At 45.6% G+C, this 22,565-nt stretch overlaps 1 protein-coding gene across 6 annotated transcripts in view; it reads right to left on the reverse strand.

The window, feature by feature from the left end:
* Nucleotides 1-22,565, reverse strand: part of SEPTIN9 (septin 9) — a 225,516-nt gene that overhangs the window by 25,305 nt on the left and 177,646 nt on the right. The window contains exon 1 of one of the 6 annotated variants that reach the window (XM_044300154.1): nt 16,551-16,668. The exons of the other annotated variants lie outside the window; for them this stretch is intronic. The gene's annotated coding sequence lies outside the window, so the exon portion shown is untranslated. Of the gene's footprint in view, nt 1-16,550; nt 16,669-22,565 lie in introns of those variants that run through there. 6 annotated transcript variants of the gene reach the window in all.

A 22,565-nucleotide genomic window follows, 5' to 3' on the forward strand; every position in this document is an offset into this window, starting at 1 on the left:
GGGTAGGATCGTGTAGTGTAGAACTTGTGCAGATCCTGAAGGCTCTTTCGTAAGAAGGAACCAGACCAGGAGCACAATTTGAGAAATCAGGGACCTGAAGTAAAATACTTTTTAGGCCTCATGCACACGCATCTTCTGCAGCCCCAAAGAAATGAATAGGTCCGCATTTGATCTGTAAAAAAATATGGTCATGTGCATGAGGCCTTATGGAGTGGTCGGTATCCTGGGTCATACTTGACCTTCACACCAGAGGAAAATAAAATCAAAACCTCCACCTTCCTGTAAACTATGTTCATTAGGAATATTTGACTACAAGTGCAACTGCATTGTAAAAATGGATACAAGAGATCTTCCTTCCAAAAGTTACAATTTATACAACGGACCCAACTCATTACTAACAGAAGATGGTGGCCAGGCAGGCAAGCTATTGTAGTTCTGCCAAGAAGCAGAGGTAAGTGCAACTGCAAACAAAGAAACGGTCATTACTTGGTGCAAGCTTGACACTCAGAGTCCTACACCGTTAACATAGTTTTCAAAATCTCAAATTGTCAACAATCCTATCCAGCTTTTTATTAGGCTGGCTACATATAATGTAAAGTAAGGCTACTTTCACACTAGCGTTTGGGCTTTCTGTTTCTGAGATTAGTCATGGGCTCTCACAAGCGGTCCAAAACTGATTAGTTTTGCCCCAATGCATTCTGAATGGAAAAGGATCGGCTCAGAATGCATCAGTTTGCTCCCGTTTAGTCACCTTTCCGCTCTGGAGGCGGACACCAAAACAACGCCTGCTTGACGAAATTGAGCCAAACGGATCCGTCCAGCATTTTGTTGTCCGCCTGACGAAGCAGAGCCAAACGGATCCGTCCTGACACATCATGTAAGTCAATGGGGGCGGATCCGTTTTCTCTGACACAATAGAAAACCGATCCGTCCCCCATTGACTTTCAATGGTGTTCATGACGGATCCGTCATGGCTATAGAAGACATAATACAACCGGATCTGTTCAAGACGGATGCATGCGGTTGTATTATTGTAACGGAAGAGTTTTTGCAGATCCATGACGGATCCGCAAAAAAAAAAAAACACGAATGTGAAAGTAGCCTAACATCTACATATCAATAACAAAGGATTCAACATTCCCAATAGGTGATGGCTACAGCTTATCTACTCCCCCTCTCTGCACAATGACCCTTTCTGACAATTGTAGCCAAAGCATCTAAATGGACATTAGGCCAGTCTCAGATAACCACAGGTTCACAGAGACAAACTCTGTGTGGAAGCATTATTTCCTGTCCTGGACTCCCGCTCTTGTAACGGGACCTCACGGCATTACAATGACTTATAATGCTGTGTGTCCCTGGCAGACCTCTGCTGTAATGATTTGTACTGACATAATGCCATCAGTACAAATCACTACAGCAGAGGCCGGTCAGGGACACACAACATTATAAATCATAGTAATGCCCATTACAAGAGCAGAGTCCAGGATGGGAAATCATGGTCCCACACGGAGCGCGTTTCTCGCAGTAAACTCGCTCTTTTGAGACTTGCCTTTGAGGGAGAGGAGAATAGTCTTTCCAATGACATATGATTAGTGGTAAATGAATACAGTAATGCATTAGTTGATGGTCTTTGACAGACCTAGCCTGTATGCCAGCTGCCCTGCATAAACCACAAGGAGCCATTCTTTGGACCCTGCTGTTACTGTATGGGGGCACCAAGTGCACCCAGCTGGTGCACTGCCATCACAGAGCATGTGTGTAGAAGAGAGAATTTGGCAACAAGCATAGAATAACAGGGGTGCGAGGGGAGAAGGGTCTAGTCATGCTTTGGAGCAGAGAAATCGCCTAAGTAGTGGTCAGGTAGTAAATGTGGAATCGGAAGACAGCACAGTCTGGAAGCAATGTAATAAGAGGGTGTGGATGGCAGGCTGAAGTTTGTGTGCATGGGGGCAATCCCAAAATACACTGCACTCACAGTAGGTTCTTACAAGCTACAAATGTAGGAATCACAAGGCATTAACATCACACAAATTTCTGTACAGTTCAGCGAGCACATAGACTTGCAGGCCCCCTCCCTACTTCCTATACTTACTGCTTTTTTTTTTACGTAGAAGGGTTTGTGGTTTAGAACAGCTGAAGTGCAAATTGGGGGGGGGGGGGGGGGGTGGGTCATGGGGACAGGAAACAGCACTTCAAATCTGTACATGATCTGACATCAGATACATTTACAACACACAAAAAATGGATGCAGAGAAGGCGCACACCTACACGCACCCACACCTCACAAAGTGCACCCTGTACTTGTGACGTGTGGGAGCCATCTTGCAAGGGCACACAATATTTAGGCCGCTTGGTAGCGTCTGTCAGGTCTCATAAGCAAGCGTTTGATTTTCTGGTTTATAACATGGGGGTGAGCTGAATTTTTGGTTGTTCTTGGTACAGGGTATTCCAACACAAGCTAAATATCAGGGAAAGGATCACCGAGACTTCTAATTCATACCACACAAGGCTCAAAATTATAAGCCATAATGTTTGACCCAATTTCTTTAAAGGGGTTAAAGTAACCACCAGACCTGTGAAGTGGCCCCACCGCTCGCTTCCAGCTCTAGGACTGTGTTCACTTTATCTCCGGTCCCTGTAAGTCAACTTCTGCCACATCTCGGCTGGGTCATGTGCCGTTCAAGGACAAATCATCACTGAAGTCATTGGCTGCCCGGGTTCATGTGACCCTGTCCGGGCAGGACGTTGACAGATGGGGACCGGAAGACCAATGAAGAAGGTCCGAGAACTGGAACTGATCGACAGAGGACGAAGTCACAGGTCCTGAACCTGGACAACCCCTTTTAAAGGGAAGAAACAGTCAAAAATGTGAGATCTTACTGGAAAGATCTGATGTCAGACCACCACAAATTTCCAGAACAAACAAGCTCTGCAAAGCGCTTAAAAAAAAGTGGTATGACAACACCTACAGGCCTGACAAGCGCCACATGATTGGTAAATGGGAGAGTATGGATTAATTTAAAGCTTTCACAGAGCATATACAACACGTAGGACCAAAACATGAAGTAAAGAGGTCCTTAATTCTGGAATAGAATTTTAACAGTGCCAAACAGGTGAGAACTTTCCAAAGAACCTTGCGATCCTGGTGATCCATGGTGGTCGGCAATCTTCTCACATGCATTTATGACACTTCAGATGATCTTTTGCACTGTATTTTCCCATTAAGCCAGTGACATTGTGAACCACCAGCACTCACAGGAGTAAATCCCTTATTATCCTCTAATATGGTTCTAAATATGAATTGCCCATCTGTTTCCCACCTTTCAACAAACAAGACAACTCAGTGTAATCTATCCTCAGCCACAGTTAACAGTGAGGATTTAGATCTCCTTGGGATCCATTAATTGTGCCAAAGTTCTTTCAGGACCTAACGATCTGCCCAAAATCACAGGAAGCTTCGCTCATGGCTGCGTGACAACTGCCCCAGAATAGCTTAACTATTTCAATGACGGACGAAGCTGTAACGTTCAAGTGCAAGTCCACCTCTGTTACCATTTGCCTTGTGCCATTTTATATCCATATAGTTTCTCCCCAGCCTCTGACGCACCCCATGCTGAGAAAGTTGCAGAATTTGGGAAAGGATACAGCAAATCTCAAGATAAAGGAGGTTCCTGACCAAGAATTGCCATTTCTAAAACAGAACGGTGAGCTACTTAAACATAAAATGTTAACTGAGACTTAAAACAACTTTATAGGGCAACTTTTAGAATTTCTGAGACTAAATATATCATTATAGCAAGCCACAGGACTACAAGAATGACCTGCATTTCCTCCAGACGTTTATCAGAAAAGGCAAGACAACCATTCCCCTTCACTGTAAGGAACGAGAGCTTTCCTGGCTAATGTCAAGAGGATGCTGTGTCTAAATGAGATCCTGCGAGGAACCATTAAGCTGGGCCTCCTTACAGTTCTGTATATAACGGTGTCTGAATGACAAGACACCACAGCAGAGGAAGGAAGACCACAGAGATCTGAAGAAGGGGGGCAGGGGACAAGGAATGTGCGATACAGAGAGCAATGCTGATGTACAGGTCCTGGTAGATGGCCCAGCCATCAGACCTCTAAAATCCCCGAAGAAGACCTTAAATTAGAAGACATTGTTAGGCCAAGGGCAGCCAACTGCTCTTTAAAGAGCAGGGAATTTTTTTTTTTAAATAAAAGACTTCAAGCTCTGACCACTACCTGTTTTTGCGAACCGCAAGCAGATTGTTCTGTGATCACATCTCCTGCAGAGGATACACGTGACCTTGTGTCGGCGCTTGGCTCCTAATAGACATCTTCCCACCATTACTTTACGATATAATCATTGTACAGCCCACTGCAGCCAGTACGCACATATAGTATATACCAGGGGTAAGCAACCTTCGGCACTCCAGCTGCTGTGAAACTACAACTCCCAGTATGAAAAAACTTACTTGGCTGTTTTTGTAACTCCCATAGAAGTGAAAGGAGGATTCAGGGAGTTGTAGTTTCAAAACAGCTGGAGGTTGCGGATCCCTGGTATACCGTATACTGAGGTTTAAGTATCAAGCGGCCTATAATAGTGCCAATATGGCAGAATATAGGGTATATTTATCAGTGTACTGCACCACGGAAAATGCCAGCAAGATATCGGTTTAGCTAGGTGCTATATTACGTTGTATGTAGCCAAATTTGCCAACAGCACTGGTTATTCTTTTACCGCACGGTCCTGTAAACCCGCTTACAAATAGTGCAGTAGGTAAATTGTACACTAGAACTTATTCAGACGACCATGTCTGATTTTTCCATCCTTTAAAAATGGTTAATTTCCACGTGCATTCTGTTTTTCTCCACTCCCATCCGAGAAATGGGCACAATAAGGACATGCAGAGAGTTCCTCCGATTGGGCACATGGAGCAGTTAAAAAAAAAACAAAAAACAGATGTGTGAATACTTCCACTGACCTATATGGTTGTGTGAACAGGCTCTTAAAGGCGTTGTCCAGTTTCAAGAGGAAATCAGACAACACAGGGCATCTGCCTACAGTAAAGAGATCATTACTTACCTGGCTGCCGCTCCTGTTCTCTCGTTTGTAGCGGTAACATCATGACAACAACGTATGACCACTGCAGCCAATCAGTAGCTTTTTCGGTGCACTGCTGAGACCAGTAATCGGCTGCAACAGTCACGCATTGCCAACAGGAAATCACTGCTGCAGCGGATTAAAACAGATCCCAGCCAGGAGAATCAGATTGGCAACACAGGATCTGCCTGGTCATTATGACCACTTCCTTATTGGTGGCGGATCCCCTGTGTCGCCTGGTTACCTCTTGAAACTGGAGAACCACTTTAAGAGGATGTTTCTGGAAGTTTCTTGTGGATTGGGGTGAAGCTTTCAAATGCTCCATGATTTAGGACAAAAGTATGAAGCGTCATCTCATCTGTACCACAAAATGGAGTCCATAAGCGTTCTAAACCAAGCAATATATGAAGACTGCCCCACAGACATCACCATCTTCAGCAGAGCTGAAGAATGTATCAATGATTCTTAATAGATGACCCATGTTGAGCTCTGTGGCAAGAGAAAGGTCATAGTAGATCTACTTCTCAATACACCTATAAGTACACGTATATGAGGCAGCCATTTTGTCACACAAGCATTCGGCAGAGAAAAAGACCTCACACCTTGGTGATCAAGCTTAGTGAAAGCAGCCTTAGTGGGCAGGCTGCTTTATGTCTGGAGTGTGATCCCTTGTGTCAGGTAGCCAACGTGACTAGAAACTCGAGGCTGGCACAAACATTTTGGGATTTTTTCCTATGGTTGATGGGCACTTACTTATCTGTCTCCTAAAGACTACAGGAAAATGTCCACCAGCTGCGACCGTCTCATATTAGCAGTGAATACAAAGTATCCGAATTGTCTTTTTCTGTTAAATCTGGTTTTAGGAAAACCGAATGACAAGACAATATGGCTGCTGCTTCAGTCAGAAAATGGTTCTGTATGACAAACCTGGCAGCCATATTGGAGGCCTTGATGACTGTCATTCACCTTTTCTGGATGATAGTGTTCAAGGGTAATAGAGTAGAGGGTAATTTCTAGTCAAGTCATGTTTGCTTGTAGTATTTCAGCGGGTTACCATAAGACACTTTTGGGGTCAGTTATCAAACTGATGTAAAGTAGAACTGGTTTAGTTGCCCATAGCAACCAATGAGATTCCACCTTTTATTTTGGACAGCTCCTTTGGAAAATGAAAGGTGGAATCCGATTGGTTGCTATGGGCAACCAAGTCAGTTGTACTTTACACCAGGCACAAAATTCATCCTTTCTCTGCTCTCTGCTTTCATGTATGGCTGGGGTGCCCTTAGCAACCGATTAGAATCCAGCTTTCATTTTCTAAACCACATTGGTTGCTATAGGCAACAAGGACTCCATTCTTCAGAAACCATGTTAAAGAAATTAGCCTCAGGTGTCCTTTCTATCTTAACAACATAAGCAAAAATGCCATGACCAGATATATAGAATATTTAGGGATTGTTAAACACAAGACCAGAATAAATCCGCACTTTGGTTCCCCCCTCAAAGAACTTAATTAACAAGCTGTGGGCAAAGCCTAAGAGCCCGGTAGTAAAATGACACTGTTAGACGGCGCTACGCACTTGATACTAATGTGTCTGACATTTCGGTGTGAAGGCCAATGTGAACTGAATAAAAAGTCATTTTCTATGGCTGAAGGAGCGGTGCACCCTGTGCGGGCTCAGGAGGGTGGGTGCACGCCCCATCTGCCATCTCCCTGCTCTCTGCCTGACAGACAGATGAGATGTTAAGAGCTTCCTGTTTATGTTGAGACTACAGAGAGAGGGGAGCCAGCGCATGTTATCTCCCCACAGGGGGGGCAATGCCCCTCTTACTGGCCGGACACTGCGCTCTTTCTTAAGCACACAATGCCCCGTGCTGTATAACATAATAACCACGTTAAGATGGAGCTGTCACTTACCCAACAAAAATTATTTGTAGATGTGCCTACATACAATTGAAAGGTCCTGTATATCCACAGAACCCAGAAGTGCAAGGTTACAAAATGCATACATAGCAATTTCCTATATTATATACATTCATAATAATAGAAAAATACCTTAAAGAGACCCTGTCACCACTCCTGACATGTCCGTGTTACTATCTACCTGCACTTCCCATGTAATAATTGTGGAGCATCTACTCTTATGACCAATTTGTGTCCAGCCCTCTATTATTCCTAATAGAACGAATGACTTGCAGAGGACCTGCTCCCTCTCCTGACATGTCTGTTTTGGTAACTACTCGCACCCCCTTGTAATAACCATTCTTTATGGCTGGAGCATCTATTCTTATTACTATCATGTTCCATTCCTCTTGTATTCCTGGTGGAAGTTTATGAATGAATTACTAGCAGATTGCATTAAAAGTCCATCTGGGCGTCATCAGTTGAGGGTGCGTCCCTTCACAGCCTGACACTGTCCAGTGAGTGCTGCCAGTATCAGACAGGGACACACCCTAAACTAGTAACACTCATCTGGACCTTTATTTCAAACGGATAGTATTGATTCATACACTTCTACTAGGAATAAAAGAGGAATGGAACAACAGAGTCATAATAATAGATGCTCCTGAATGGTTATTACAAGGGGGTGACAGATCCAGCCAGAAAGTCACGATAGTTTGGGCTGAAGCCATGTCTCTTGAGCAGGCACAATAAGGCGAGGTGCATTGGCCTCACTGGATTCGCTGCAGACCGAGTCACGGCGCATGCGCAGACAAAGCAGGGGCAAGCCCATCTCCCTTCACCGTACATGCCCAAACTGTGTGACAATCCACGGGAAGGGTGCCGCCCAGATGACTAGAGTGTATGGAAAATTATAACTTCCTTTTTCGACAATGTGATATGATACAGCGTACGTAAAAGCATGTTGAACATGAGTACAAAAATGACATGACAAAGACATGACATGTAAATGGGACCATACGGGACCTCAGGTGTCAGGTCCCACTGCTGGCATTGCAGTTTTGTCCCTACCTTCGCTTCTAGCTGCTGGCGATTGCGCTCCACAGCAGGCAGCACCGTCAACATCTTGTTGCTAGCTGGAGCGCCAATCTATTAGGAGGGACACCAGGAGGTCAGGCTGTAATTTGGACATCCCATGTGATCTATGGGACACCATTTAATTAAATGATTAAGGTTTCTTATCTACTTATAACCTGCTATTTTTCCACTAACCCCTGGATTTTTGGCTTGTATCTGTCTCTTACCCCTCTGCCTGACGATTTGGATTTGACAAGGCTTCCTGGTTTGACCTTTTGGCTTGGTGCGTTTTTGATTTGGCCTAGGTGGGATTCTCCTGGTATTGAACGTGGCTTATAAGGTTCTGGTACCCCGACACAACCAGTCCGTTATCCGCTCTGTACACCTGTCATTATATTTATTATTTTGGTCCTAGGTACCATCTCATGTAGGTCCCTACACTTAGTGAGGAAGGGACCGCTGTCCAGTTGTAGGCCGTCATCTAGGGTAAGTCGTGCAAGTAGGTAGGGACAGTGGTACTACCGAAGCTCAGGACCTCACTGATCCCTACTGTGACATCGGGATTTTACACGGTGGCCCAAAAAGTTGTTTTACTTTGGGATTCTGTGCAAAAGATGATGGTATGTAGACAACATCCTATATCACATAGGTTTCCTCCTTTAGAAGCTTCAGGGAACGTATAAGGTGCCTCATAAAAGCACCACACAAGGGTACATGGGGTACCTACAGTTCAAAATACTTTCACTTAGAGACTGCCTGCGTCACTGTACGGGGTCCATACGTGCCATGCGAGATTTACTAAAATCGGTGACATTCTTTGGGTTATTAGAAAGGGTCATGGATAGGCATAGAATAGCAACCTACTGATCCAGCACTTCTTTAAGTGGTACAATAAGGCAAATTATAGGCTAGATTATGTTGCAGTTGCTTTACATACCACAGACTGTTATATTATATATTCGTTAAAAAAATTGTAATAAATAGTTTAAAAAGTCAACATCAAAACACGGATAACATGGAGCTATTGCAAAAAGCAGTTCTGCTGATGGGCAGATATGTTACATGAGGTGCTCCATGTAATAGACCTTTGGGCGGTCTCCAGTGGTAACTTTTTCATTTCCCATGACCAGATAATCTGACCTGGGCGAGTTACAGTAACGATGTTTGCAGGAACAAAGCGTTCAGTTTATTTACTCGTGTAGTGTCAAGAGAACAGACTTAACAATGGTAAATATAGTACAGCCCTCAAAGTAGCTGCTTCCATGACAGTATCAGTCCTCAGGATGATCCCCGCTAGACCTCCCTAGACCTCCACTCCCAACAAAACCTTGGTAAGCAAGTATTAATTATTGACAACCCAGCTCTTCAGGGGATTAGCATAGGAAAGGGATTAACCCCTGTGATATTCTTTCCAGCCCAGCTAGAACCTTTCTTGTTCTCCTACAAACCCATCGAAGCCCACAGGACAGAGATTCTGCAGTGACATCAAGTTTCCGACTCCTCGGGCCAATACCATAATAGATGGCAAATAAGTGAGGAGACAATTTTCATTCATGGACGCAGGGAGGACAATACCGAGGTAGGACCAAATGTTAAAGGGGGTTTTCCGAGATTTTTATACTGATGACCTATCCTCTGGATAGATCATTAGTATCTGATTGGTGGGGGTCCGACACCAGGGACACCCACCGATAAGCAGTTTGAAAAGGCACTGGCACTCCTGTGAGCACCGTGGCCCTCTCGCTGCTTTTCCTAGGCCAGTGACGAGACGTTCATCCGTCACGTGGCTTACGAGCCGCTCAGCCCTGTGCTTGGTAAGCTGAGTGAAGGCAGCGGCGCTCAAGAGCACCAGTGCCTTCTCAAAACAGCTGATTGGCGGGAGACCCAGGTGTGGGATCTCCATCGATCAGATACTGATGCCTATCCTGAGGACAGGTCATCAGTATAAAAATCTCAGAAAACCCTTTTAAGAGCTGCAAATTTTAAATATACTGCTGGACTATTTTAAGCTCTGGAAAGAAGACTGAATGAGGAGGACACAGGATTTGGAGATGTGGAGGTACTGGCTGCTTTTTGATATGGCACAAGAATATTTCCAGTGACATATCAAAGGATGAGACCATGAGGGCAAGAGGATGTCTTACAGGTCTTTACATAGTAGTAGTTTCCAGTAATGTGTGATTTATAGTCTTCATGAAGAGGGTTAGGGACATCTTCAAACTGCCAGATACACATGTATTTTTTGTAACCCTGTGGGGCCACAAGGATGGTCCTTTTATCATCAATTCACTTGGACGTGTTAAGGGCTGGTTATAGGAGATGTCGACAGGAAAAGGATTGAATCCTGACAATGGAGGCCTATTTAGGAAAGGCAGTTTGATATAAATGACTCTTTAGGCACCCAAGTACCAGGCCGGGAGCAGCTCCCTTTAAAAGACCAACAATGGTGACCTTTCGTTATCCTACAACAGCTGGACCAGGAGAGGATGTGAGGCTGTGCTGGGGGAGGAAGGGAAGGAGAGGCTTGCCCTAGGGAAGGAAGAATAAAAAGGTCCTTAGGGGGGGAGAACATGTAGGCGGAGAGGGAACGCACACCAGGGAGGTTTATCACTTCCTTATACAGGCCTGCAAAACTTTATAGACTTAAATGCAAACATGTGTTCAGATGTACCCGTGATTATATATATATATATGCTGTAGAACAATGTGGGGTGACCAAAGGCAATGAGGAGATCCTGATGGTCTCAGCATAATGCACAGGTATAACAAACTAGAACATACGCTTCTTGTTAGGGCTTGTATACACAGCCCTATTTTTGGTCAATGTTTTCTCTATAGATATTCGACCAGAAACAGGACTTTAAGGGGTTAAGGAAAGATTTACTAAAAGGAAAAGTTAGGACTCACACGAGCGGATGCCGTGCGGGTAATCCGCTGCGTGAAAGAGAGCCAAGCCCCGCTCCAGACAGCAGAGACACGGAGCACTACCATGATTGATAGTGCTCCGTGCCTCTCTGTGACCTTTTTACTACAAAATCACGGTGACAACTTTAGCTCACTGTGATTTTGTAGTAAAAGATCACAGAAAGGCACAGAGCATTATCAATCATGTTACTGCTCCGTGTCTCTGCTGTCCGGAACAGGGCTTGGCTCTCTTTCACTCAGCGGATTCCACACACAGCATCCGCTCGTGTGAAAGAGCCCTTATTCTACATGCTTCTCCTGAGATCTGGAGGCAAGTCTAGAGAGTACGGATTTCATCGCTGAGATAGGATCCATCAGATTCAGTCTTATCCTGACCTATATCATTTTCCATTTTTAGACTCAGCAACTCTTATTGCACCTTTACATCAGTTTATCTGCCTTATCGTGCCAGTATCTACACGTGCCCAAAAACTTCAACAAAGCTGTAGGTTCACCACGTGTATCCATGTTACCAAGATATTCTCCCCTATGAAGTTGTTGGAAATGGAATAAACCTTTGCATACCTCCATATGAAATCAGAGGCTACGGGGGTACGGTACAGCCCCAGGGTCTTCTTCAGGAAAATTATACAGTTTCTTTTAACTTTAAAGATCCATAATTGGGCCCTGAAGCCTGCAATAACTATTAGAACTATGTTAGATCATCCCACAATTTTGCTAATACTTACTGATGAGCTACTGTGTATAAATGCTGGTCAAACCAACTTTCAACAATTATATGGATAAGCACCGAAGACAATTATCTTGGGTGCATATTCAGCTTTGAGGGTTGTTTATATCAGTACTTGAAAACCATGAGCGAGGGTGGATTTATAAACTCATGCATCCCCAAAAGCTGGCTTTAAAAAGTCACAGTTTGGTGCATGCTTCGATTTCAGAAACATTTTGCAACTTTTTGGGGGCTTTGCATCCTGCTCGCTACTTTCCCAAAAAGTGAACGGTGCTAGGCATAGCCATCCCAGTGCATTTGTTATACTCTACTCCAGGAAGCTGCCATATATCATACCAGAACTCGACAGAAGCTCCCTTGATGGCGTTGGTTTCAGCTCTGGTGCTTGGATCGGCAGATACTCATCACAATTATTAAGAGGCACGCACCTTTTATTAACTGTGGTCCATCTCAACAAAACATGACCAGGTCCTAGCAGTAGGAACGTTCTTTGAAGGCTTTTCAATCCTCTATAGATCACACACACACACACCACATGTGTTGCTGCAACATCTATTGACTGAAGTCATGGTGAAATTACTTTTCTACCTGAACTTTCAGTGTGTGGAGAAGACATGCTAGGATTGTAGTCAAGACTTCAAGAAATTGTAAGGTGCCTAGGCCTGCTCTACAAGAGCAGTATATCAAGCGTTCATGGTGATTTTGTAGATCTTGAAACTCCTTTTGACATAGACATTCCAGGAACATGGAGAAATAGGTGACATTACTAAGCTACAATTTGCCTGATTATTTTTGCTAGTGGAAAAAACATGTCTGAAGTCCTAACAACCGACCTAGAGGAAACTGATGCTGCCTCTTGTTGGTTTCATGCACCGACAAACACTAACTGTACACAACAGTAAGGCAGCAGAAAAATCTGTGCCGTGATTAGCAGACTAAAATAGGTCTTTTTTGGTGGCATAAATGCTGCATGTACACTGCAGATACCTCCTACTCAGCATTTTAACACTTCCCATTGACTTCAATGAGGAAATCACCCTCAGAAACACTTTAAGCCACTTCCTAACCCCAAAACAGATGCATAAAAATGCATCCCCATGTGCACTAGGGCATATACTTCCCATAGAAATCAAAGGGAAACTGTTGGAGGTATTTTGAATGCGTTTCACCAAATACAGTGCGTTTGTGGCCGTGGGAATATAACCTTAATGTACTGGGCCAAGAAATGATGAAAGTAAGTAGTCATCGCCAAGTTGCCTCGACATGCCCTTGAGGATGTTCTACAACTGCCTGCATTGTTACCTTCTGACCACAGAACTTATCCTCATTTCCCTGATAGAACAAAGTCAAGGTTTTCTCCTTTCACGTCTTCGATTAGAAATGTTCTGATACTACCAGAAAACTTTCCAGCTTTAAATAATTAACATCATTCTCGCTTCTTAAGCGGTTCATAGACAAGCTGTGTTTTTTTAAAGAGATGCGTTTTGGTTTTTTTTTGCTGCAAAATGCAGCAGGATATGCCATGTTGGATTTTTACTGCCGATCTTCTGTTGTCCCCTGACTGACCACCTGATTAATGGTCAGATACCAACTCATCCTTCCAACCTCATAAGAAAGAACATGGCAATGAGGGTCATCAGTGCTCATACCTTTCCAGCTTTCCACCAGTAGGACATGACCACTGGCAGCTTAACGGGGCTGCTGTCACAATAATAAACCATCAACTATCCACGGGATTGTCTCATTGCTGGGACCCCCAATGATCATAAGAACAGGGATCTCGTGTATCTCCGTTAATGAAGCAAATGGGCGCACAGGAGTGGTGAACTCCAATCAATCTCTATGGGATTGAAAACGATAGAAGGGTCCAGGCACTTGGCTATCTTCATCAGTCCTACAGACTTTGAATGCAGCGGCAGCATAACCATCTGAGGACATGGGACCCTCGTTATCATTATCAGCAGGGATCTCAATATGGGATCCTTGACGATCAGACACTTATCACCTATCTTGTGAGACAAACAAGGGGATGTCTAAAATTTTGCCTTTAATGGCCTACCCTCAAGATAGGTCATCAGTTTCAAATCGGTGAGGGTCCAACTCCCAACACTGCCACCGATCAGCTGTTTGAAAAGACCATGGCGATCCAGTGAGCGCCGCAGCTTCTTCCTAGGCCTGTAACCTCCCATTCATCAGAACATGGCCTAGGTAAAGCTCAGTCCTAATTCGAGTATATGATGCTGAGCTGGAATACCAAGCACAGCCACTATCTAATGGAAGATGCTGTGCTTGGTGAGCTGCGAGAAGGCATCAGCGCTCACCAGAGTGCTAAGGCCTCCTCACAAAGCTGATCAGCGGAGGTGCAAGATGTTGGACTACCACCGATCTGATATTGATGACCTATTCTAAGGATAGGTCAATACTGAACACCTGGAGAACCCCTTTAAGAAAGTTGACTGAGCTGGACAACCCCAATTAATGAATATCATATTCATTATTATCTATTAAGTAAGGGCAGAGAGCCACTAGAAAATACAAATCTTACTCTGGAGGACTTGGAGTAACCACGTTTTACATGCTGGCCATGTACTACTACAATTCCCAACAAGGTAAATGTGTGGCTGCGTTTCCCCCCGTGCCACCATTCTTTCTTAAAGTCAGACCCACAACTTTCTTCCTTTAGAGAAAGGTTTGACATCTTGAGCATCCTCTGTACAGCCCTGCAGAAGGGGCACTACTTAGTAAGCCCTATAGCTGAAGTTATGTAGAGGCGCCGACCTCCACACAACTTCGGCGCCGACCTCCACACAACTTCGGCGCAACCACCGCAGATTCTAAAATTTAAGACAGCTTCCCTGCCGTCTTGCATTTAGACCATTGTCCAGGCCTAAACCAGGCCTAGAAGATGATGAATGAGACTGGGGCGGCTTCCACGCCCACACCACTCCCCCCCCTTTTTTTTTTTTTTAGACCTGGCGTGAGCGGGGAAGAAGTCGCAGATTTTGCTGCAACATAATTATATGCCACAAAAGTGGAGCATATCTGTTTGTAAATGACCCCCTAAAATGTATAAAATGCATGTATACAATGTATCTAAAAAATAATAAAAATACAATATTTCAAACGAAACAAAACAGCACATAAAAATATAAAGGCAAGACGGACCATGTCCGCCTGAAACAAATACAGCAGCAGGACGGCATGACCTGGAAGGGGTTAGAGAGCAGATCTGAGAAGGATGTGTGTGTCTTTGGCGGATTTAGAGAGATTAACCAGGAGAGAATCTGAGAACGGTGGGGAGAAGAAGGGGAGGGGGCGAGGAGGGTGATGTTTCTGTGTCTTCTCTCGCTGAACAGGAAACCGACAGATCTCAGATGTAGAGTACACCATCAGCAGTCAGGAGGAAGCCGATACAATATTATTTACCGTTCCCATCGATCGCAGGCCCCATCTCCACCGAAGCAGCAGCAATTTAGGCCGCTAGGACCCCCATTGCTAATTAGCTTGCAGGGAAGCTTCCCATGCACTGCGGTGTAGGTGCCATGGAGGTGTGAAGCTTCTCACAATAGCGCTGACAGCCATATTACTGAATGGGGATGCGGCACCATGGGGGGGGGGGGGGGAATTAAAGGGACACAATCTATCCATACGTTTCATGTCAAACCTCCAGTACAATAGTCCGAGGGTGGATTATCTCCATTACCAGCCCAGACTATAAAGAGTGGACCCAGTACCATCCAAATCCAAGAAGTGCTGCACTGAGATTTATGACAGATTGGATTTCATGCAAATTGCAAAAAAAAAAAACATATATATTTAAATCAAAATAATTTTCCCGATTCAGACGGAAATCTTTTCCCACGCTATAAATGATAGAAGCCACCTGCCTCTAGATTTTACACGGCTTATCGGCAGCCTCATTACACATTCATCAAGCCCCATTTATTGTCCCTTCCATTGACCCTGTAGGCCAGGTGATAAGGAGCCTGACCCCTTATTTTGCCATTTCTTGGATTATTATTTTTTTTGTGCTTTTGACAAAATTCCTCGCTCTGTCCTTACCTTCTCGCACCGCCATGTGTAGACAGTTTAATGGCAGGTGCTAAAATTCCTTACCCCGAAGCCCTGATTATGACAAACTTACATTTTGCAACCCAAAACCAGTTAGGAGGAACACGCAGCCCTTCTGCCGACCCCCTGGAGGATTTATACACAGGTGTAGGTAGAAGTTGGAATAGCGTCTACGGGCATTTAACCTCATCGTGGCTGACAGCTGCTGGAGGGTATGGCGGGCGCGCTGCAGCGGCGGACTGATGTTCCCCCTCTGGTATTTTATCATCTGACCCCCGCTACAATGACAATAGGCGCAATCATTCTATAAAAGTCATTCTATAGGAACGGTGGCTGCACTGGAAGCTCCTGGGCCTCGGTGCAGACGCTGTGCCACCAATGATGCCAAGTGCAACTGGACTGATGACATCACCAGGTAAAGGATGCCTATGATATGACTGCCACTAGATCATTGTGCAATCAGCATATGTCATGCACCCCCCCCCCCCCCCCCAAATCCCATGACAGCAGACTAGTGTCCTTTGTTAGAGCACTGGGGATGAATGGGTTAAGCCCAAGCCACATGCAAGCTCCTGCACTGGATCAGTAGATCCCCCCCTAACTTGCAGAGCATGTAGCGGATCCCTCCTCCCCCCTCCCTTTAAGCACATGCATATGGTATGACCACTGCAGGGGTATTTACTACGTTCACCGGTTGGCGCTTTCTGCCCATCTCACCCTCACCCCGTCCTGTGCCCACCTACCTGCAGAGACCAATCACCCCCGGGCAGCAGCACACAACACCCGGAGCAGGCGGCGAGCTCTGACTACGATCTGAAGCTGAGCGCCTGGCAGACACGCGGCCACACCCCCTGTCACGTGGGGGGCGCGGTGGGCGGGGCCTCGGCGCGGAACGGGTTACGGAGCTGCGGTGGCCTCAGGGTGGTCACTGGCGGTGGACGGGCTGTAGTCCTACAGCGTTAACCCTTGCGCTGCTGGGCAGGACCTCACCGCCGCCCTCACATACTCCCAGCCATGACGTTTCTCTGCAGCCTTTGCCTCTTGAAAAGTTGCACAGTTTCCTAATACACATTCTGTATCAGTTCCACATGTTTTTTTAACATCTCTGCTTGCTGTAGGAACCTTCAGATGCTGGCAATTCTCTCCCTTCAGCAAATGGCATTTATCATGTAGAGAAAATTACTACTAATGTATTGTGATTGTCCGTATTGCTTCCTTTGCTGGCTGGATTCATTTTTCCATTACATTATACATTATAATATGTTTTTTTCACCGCCACAGCTGCAGCGCAAATGTGAAGTGGCTATGCACGATCGCGCTTTTTTCGATAGTGTACAAGCACAACCACCGCTAATGGTCGTAACCATGGAAACGAGCAGCGTATAATGTGATGGAAAAATTAATCCAGCCAGCAAAGGAAGCAATATGGATAATAACAATACACTAGCGTTAATATTTTTCGGTATTGAGATCCGTCATAGAGTCTCAAAACCAGAAAAAAACGCTTCTGTTTTGTCTCTATTCATTGTCAATGGGGACAAAACGTAACTGAACAGAACGGAGTTCTCCAAAATGCATTCCATTCCGTTCTCATACCGGAGAGCATGCTGCGGTTTGCTTTCCGTCCTGGGATGCGGAGCAAGACGGATCCATCATGACCCACAATGCAAGTCAATAGGGACAGATCCGTTTTCTCTGCTACAATAGAAAACTGATCCGTCCCCCATTGACTTTCAGTGGAGTTCATGACGGATCCGTCTTGGCTATGTTACAGATAATGGAACCGGATCCGTTCATAACAGATGCAGATGGTTGTGTTATCAGTAACGGAAGCGTTTTTGCTGAACCCTGCCGGATCCAGCTAGTGTGGAAGTAGCCTAAGTGCCTTGTAGTAACTTTCACCACAGGATAAATGCCATCTGCTGAAACGAGACAACCCCTTTAACCTCTTCCCGACTGCCCCATGTGAATTTACGCTGATGGCGGTTGGGCATTTAAAAATGGAGCCCGTTTGAGAGCGGATCAGACCCCGTACTCGCCGGGTGCCTGCTGGTTTAAGCAGCAGGCACCCGGGACTCATGTATGTGATGAAAGATATCGTAGATGGCATACATTTAACCCCTCAAATTGCTGTGGTCAAATGTGACTACGGCATCTGGGAGGTCAAAGACCGGGAGTACCAGTGGGAGCCATGTACCGGTGTTCTGCCAAATCTCTATACCTTGCCAAAAGTCTATACCGGAAGTGACGCAGACACACCGGAAGTGACGAGGCCGCCAAGGAATCAGCTGGAAGAGGGTGTGCGCGGCGCTGCATAAGCTCACATCCACCGGCTTAGCAAAGAATTATTGCAGCGCTGCGATAGAAGTACTTCGTACACCGCGCATGCGCACTTAGGGGTATAGAGATTTTGCAGCGTAAAATGTTTCATCAGATCTCCCTACCCCTGAGTGCGCAGGCGCCCACAAATCATCAGTTGCAGTTCATCCTTACCGCAGAGCTGAGTGCTGGATACCGAGCTCACCACATAGTAGAGCTGATCTGCAACTGATGATTTGTGGGCGCATGCGCACTCAGGGGTAGGGAGATCTGATGAAACATTTTACGCTGCAAAATCTCTATACCCCTAAGTGTGCATGCGCGGTGTACGAAGTACTTCTATCGCAGCGCTGCAATAATTCTTTGATAAGCCGGTGGATGTGCGCTTGCGCAGCGCCGCGCACACCCTCCTCCAGCTGATTCCTTGGCGGCCTAGTCACTTCCTGTGCGGCCGCGTCACTTCCAGCCGCGTCACTTCCAGTATAGACTTTTGGCAAGGTATAGAGATTTGGCAGAACACTGGCTCCCCCGAGGAGGATCGGGGAAGCTGGATGTAGTGTGCGGCAACCTCTGTACCCCTGAGTGATACGAGGCTTCCGCACGTTAGTTCCTAGGGAAAGTCTGCCTGTGGCAGGGCTCCATAGGAACACAGTGCACTGCATTCGAGTCTATGAGAATAGCAATCTGATGATTGCTTGTTATAGCTCCCTATAGGAAACTATTAAAAAGTGTAAGAAGAAAGTTTTTAAATAAATATTAAAAAAATGAAAATTCAAATCATCCCCCTTTCCCCAAAATTAAAATACATTATTTTAAAAATAAACATCATGGGCATAGCCGCAAGCGAAAACGCCCGTAGTATTAAAACATAAAAATATGTATCCCATACAACAAACTAAAAAAAGTCTAAATGGCCTATTCGCCAATTTTAGGTCGCTTCACCTCCCACAAAAAATGGAATAAAAAGTGTTCAAAAAGTCATACGCATGCCAGAATGGAATCAATGAAAAGTACAGGTCACCCTGCAAAAAATGAGCCCTCACACAGTTATTGGGTTCAGAATATGGCAATGCAGAAGAAACATTTTTCCAAGGTTTTACTTTTTTTTTTCCATTATTAAAATGGAAGAAAAACTATACATATGTGGTATAGTTGTAACCATACTTACCCGGAGAAAACAGTTTTACTGCATAGGAAACAATGTAAAAATCCCCATAAAACAGTGGCCGAATGGTGTGTTTTTTTTACAATTCCACCCCATTTGGAATTTTTTTCTCACTACCCACCACATTGTATGCAACTATAAATGGTGCTATTAGAAAGAACATCCCGCAAAAAAAAAAAGCACTCAAACCGCTACATGAATGTAAGAATAAATAAGTTACGGCTCTGGGAGTAAAAAAACGAAAAAAAAGAAAAATCACCCGGTCTTGAAAGGGTTAAGTCCTGTGACTAATTAGGCTCAATTCACACAGATATTTTGAATATGACCGTGTCAAAATATGCGGAAACCACTGCGGCCAGCAAGCAGGCTCCCACTGCAGCTTTCCAAGGTGTCTGTGCAATAACCATAACAAGACCGGACGTGTACATTTCTGGCGCCGCCTCGAAAACCGCACGTGAAAAATCCTCGGGTGCATGAGCTGTGGTGTGGCCTCCTATTGAAAACAAAGGGAGGTGTTTTCAGCGCGGATTTAGCGCTATTTTCTGCACTAAATCCACACTGAAACCCGTGCCAAAAGTCAGCCGGGTGGACATACCTTTTGGTGCGTTTTTGCTGCAGTTGTTGACTTGTTTATTTTTTTTGCGTGGTTTTGATCCTGCCCATTTCAATGGGATGTGTAGATGAGATCAGAGGCGCTTTGCGGACAAGAATAGGCATTTATATTGCCGGCGCCGGTTCCATTCCGCAAATTGCGGAAGTCAACACGAGCGGCTTCCGTTTTTTGCAGATCCTCGGTTTGCGGGCCGCAAAAAACGGCACGGCCGTGTGCATGAGGCCTAACATTCCATTGCTCTGCGGATCTTCCACACATAAATCCGTATGGCAAATCCATGCTTAATAGGCACAGTGTGCCTGTGGCCTTACATTACGTGGGTTTTTATAACCCCGTCCACCCGTAGGTGAGCGCATCCTACGCATTTTGTCCATCATGTTGTGAAAGGTCACAGAATTTACGCTTTGAAATGCGACAGTAGAATCCGAGGCAAAATATGCGCCCCCACCTTGAGGCTTTTTTTCACACCGCGGCGTATTGTACAACGCATGTCTCCGATGGAGGGCTCAAATCCTCGTGCAGAAGGTGATATATCAGGGATTCCCGTTTGAGTTGGTTGACAATTAGATTAGGAGTTTTCTACTACAGATCTCGGCGCAAAAAATGCATCAAAATTCATGCTACACAGTGTGAACATACCCTTAGGACCCATTCACATGAGCAGCGTTCACATCCGTGTGCTGTCCGAGTGTAGGAGCGGCAGCGCTCAGGCCGAATCCCCTTCCCCATTCTACTCAGTGGGCCAGTTCACAGCAGGCACCATTGGGTATAGGCACGCAAAAAAATCTGCAACATCATACAGCACCAGCAAAGTTAATGCGAGTTTTCAAATCTGATGGACACGGTGTGTATTCTGTACACGTGGAAATTGACTTGCGGTGCAGTTTTTAGTCTGGGACTACATGGCGACCTTCTGCAACGCGAAAACTGTGCGGCCGTGCATTTAGTGAATGTAAGTGCGACAAACAACATGCCATGACTGCGGCGCGACATATATTTTTGGTCGCAGGTTACAGGCTGCACACAACTTTGCTCTCATAGACCACAATATACGTCGTGCGCAACTGCGACTCACGTGTAGCTGTATTTTTACGCCCAAATCAGTTGCGCAATGCAAGCTGCAGGCAAGTGGCACACGTGGTTTTTACTGCAAGTGGTTTTTTTTTGTTACATGTTGCTGTGTAGCCGCAGCCTGCTAATTGCTGAGCGGCTCCGCGGCTGATGTATTGCGTTTTTTTTCTCCATAGACAATAGACAAAAAAAGGCCTCATGCACACAATCATTGTTTTAGTCGGCATCCGATGCACATTTTTTGCGGGTAGGAAACGGACACGTTCACTTCAATGAGGTAATGCCAGGGAGCAGTGGTGTATCTTGGTTTTGTGCTGCCCTAGGCGAGACTAAACTCGGGCACCCCCCTAATATAAATTTGACCCTCCCTTTCTCCCCCCTCTAACCACTCAACGGGTCCCAACCCCCTTACCCCATAAAACAACTAAGTAATAGATTTTTTTGTGAATTACTGTAATTTAAGTACTTACAGTTTTTGAAGACAGCAGGCTCAGGGATCAGTGCATTGGTGGCCGGGGCCTGGCCTCAGTGTTCACGGTGACCGTGTGCAGGATCCGTTCTGCACTTGGAGGAGATAAGGCTCACCCTAGCGTTGCCGGCCAGTGACTCCACCTCCGTGTGACATCACAACAGCAACGCGCGAACGCAAAAGGCAGGGGAGGTCGGGAGGAAGTCAGGAGGAGGAAGTACGGTAAGTATTTCAACTTCTTCACTATGTGGTGCCGGCGATGCCGCTCACATAGTGAAGGATCGGATCGGACAAGGGGCAAAAAAAAATATTTAGCATATTGTGTAACTATCACTAAGCAAACAAGGCATTTTGCCGCCCCTTTGGCAAGTGCCGCCCTAGGAAAATGCCTTGTTTGCCTTGTGATAGATACACCCCTGCCAGGGAGGCTCCCCCCCGCCTGCCATTGGCTGCTCCCCCCCCCGACACCGGATGTTTTCCTTGGCGCACAGGGAGAAGCAGCAGCGGCAGTGCGGGGACCAGGAGTGGCGCAGGGAGCGGAGTAAGTATATTACTTGTGAGGAGCATGGCACATGGGGAGGGGGGCTGTTTGAGAAATTGGATAACCCCTTTAAGTTGTTAAAATCCACAGAAAGGAAATGTGTTTCTGCGGTTGACCGCACCAAAAACAGTGATAGCCTGGATATATGTGCAGTTTTTATTGAGGTTTTTTCTTTGCATTTTTCGTGTGATTTTCCGCATATGAATCCCCACCTTGTGTATATACCCTTGGGTCAGATTTTCGTGTAAGACATGCGGCCTTTCAAACAATTGGCCCTTTTTCCTATCCGGAACAGGGATGAGTTTCCATGGCTCGTCTGAATGAGCGCTTATTCTTTACTTCCAGATACAAATCTGCCCATGTCACGGGATGGACACGATGCTGCGCGGCTCGTTACAGGACTGTCATCAGAGCCGTGTGTCCCGGACAGACTTCTACTGGAAGTAAGCAGTGAAGACCCTTTCTAAGGGTCCATTCACACGTCCGTAGTGTATTGCGGATCCGCAATACACGTGGCCGATACCCCCCATAGAAACTGCCTATTCTTGTCCGCAATTGCGGACAAGAATAGGACATGTTC

The sequence above is a fragment of the Bufo gargarizans genome, chromosome 6 (genome assembly GCF_014858855.1).
Source record: "Bufo gargarizans isolate SCDJY-AF-19 chromosome 6, ASM1485885v1, whole genome shotgun sequence".
In the NCBI taxonomy this organism is placed as follows: domain Eukaryota; kingdom Metazoa; phylum Chordata; class Amphibia; order Anura; family Bufonidae; genus Bufo; species Bufo gargarizans.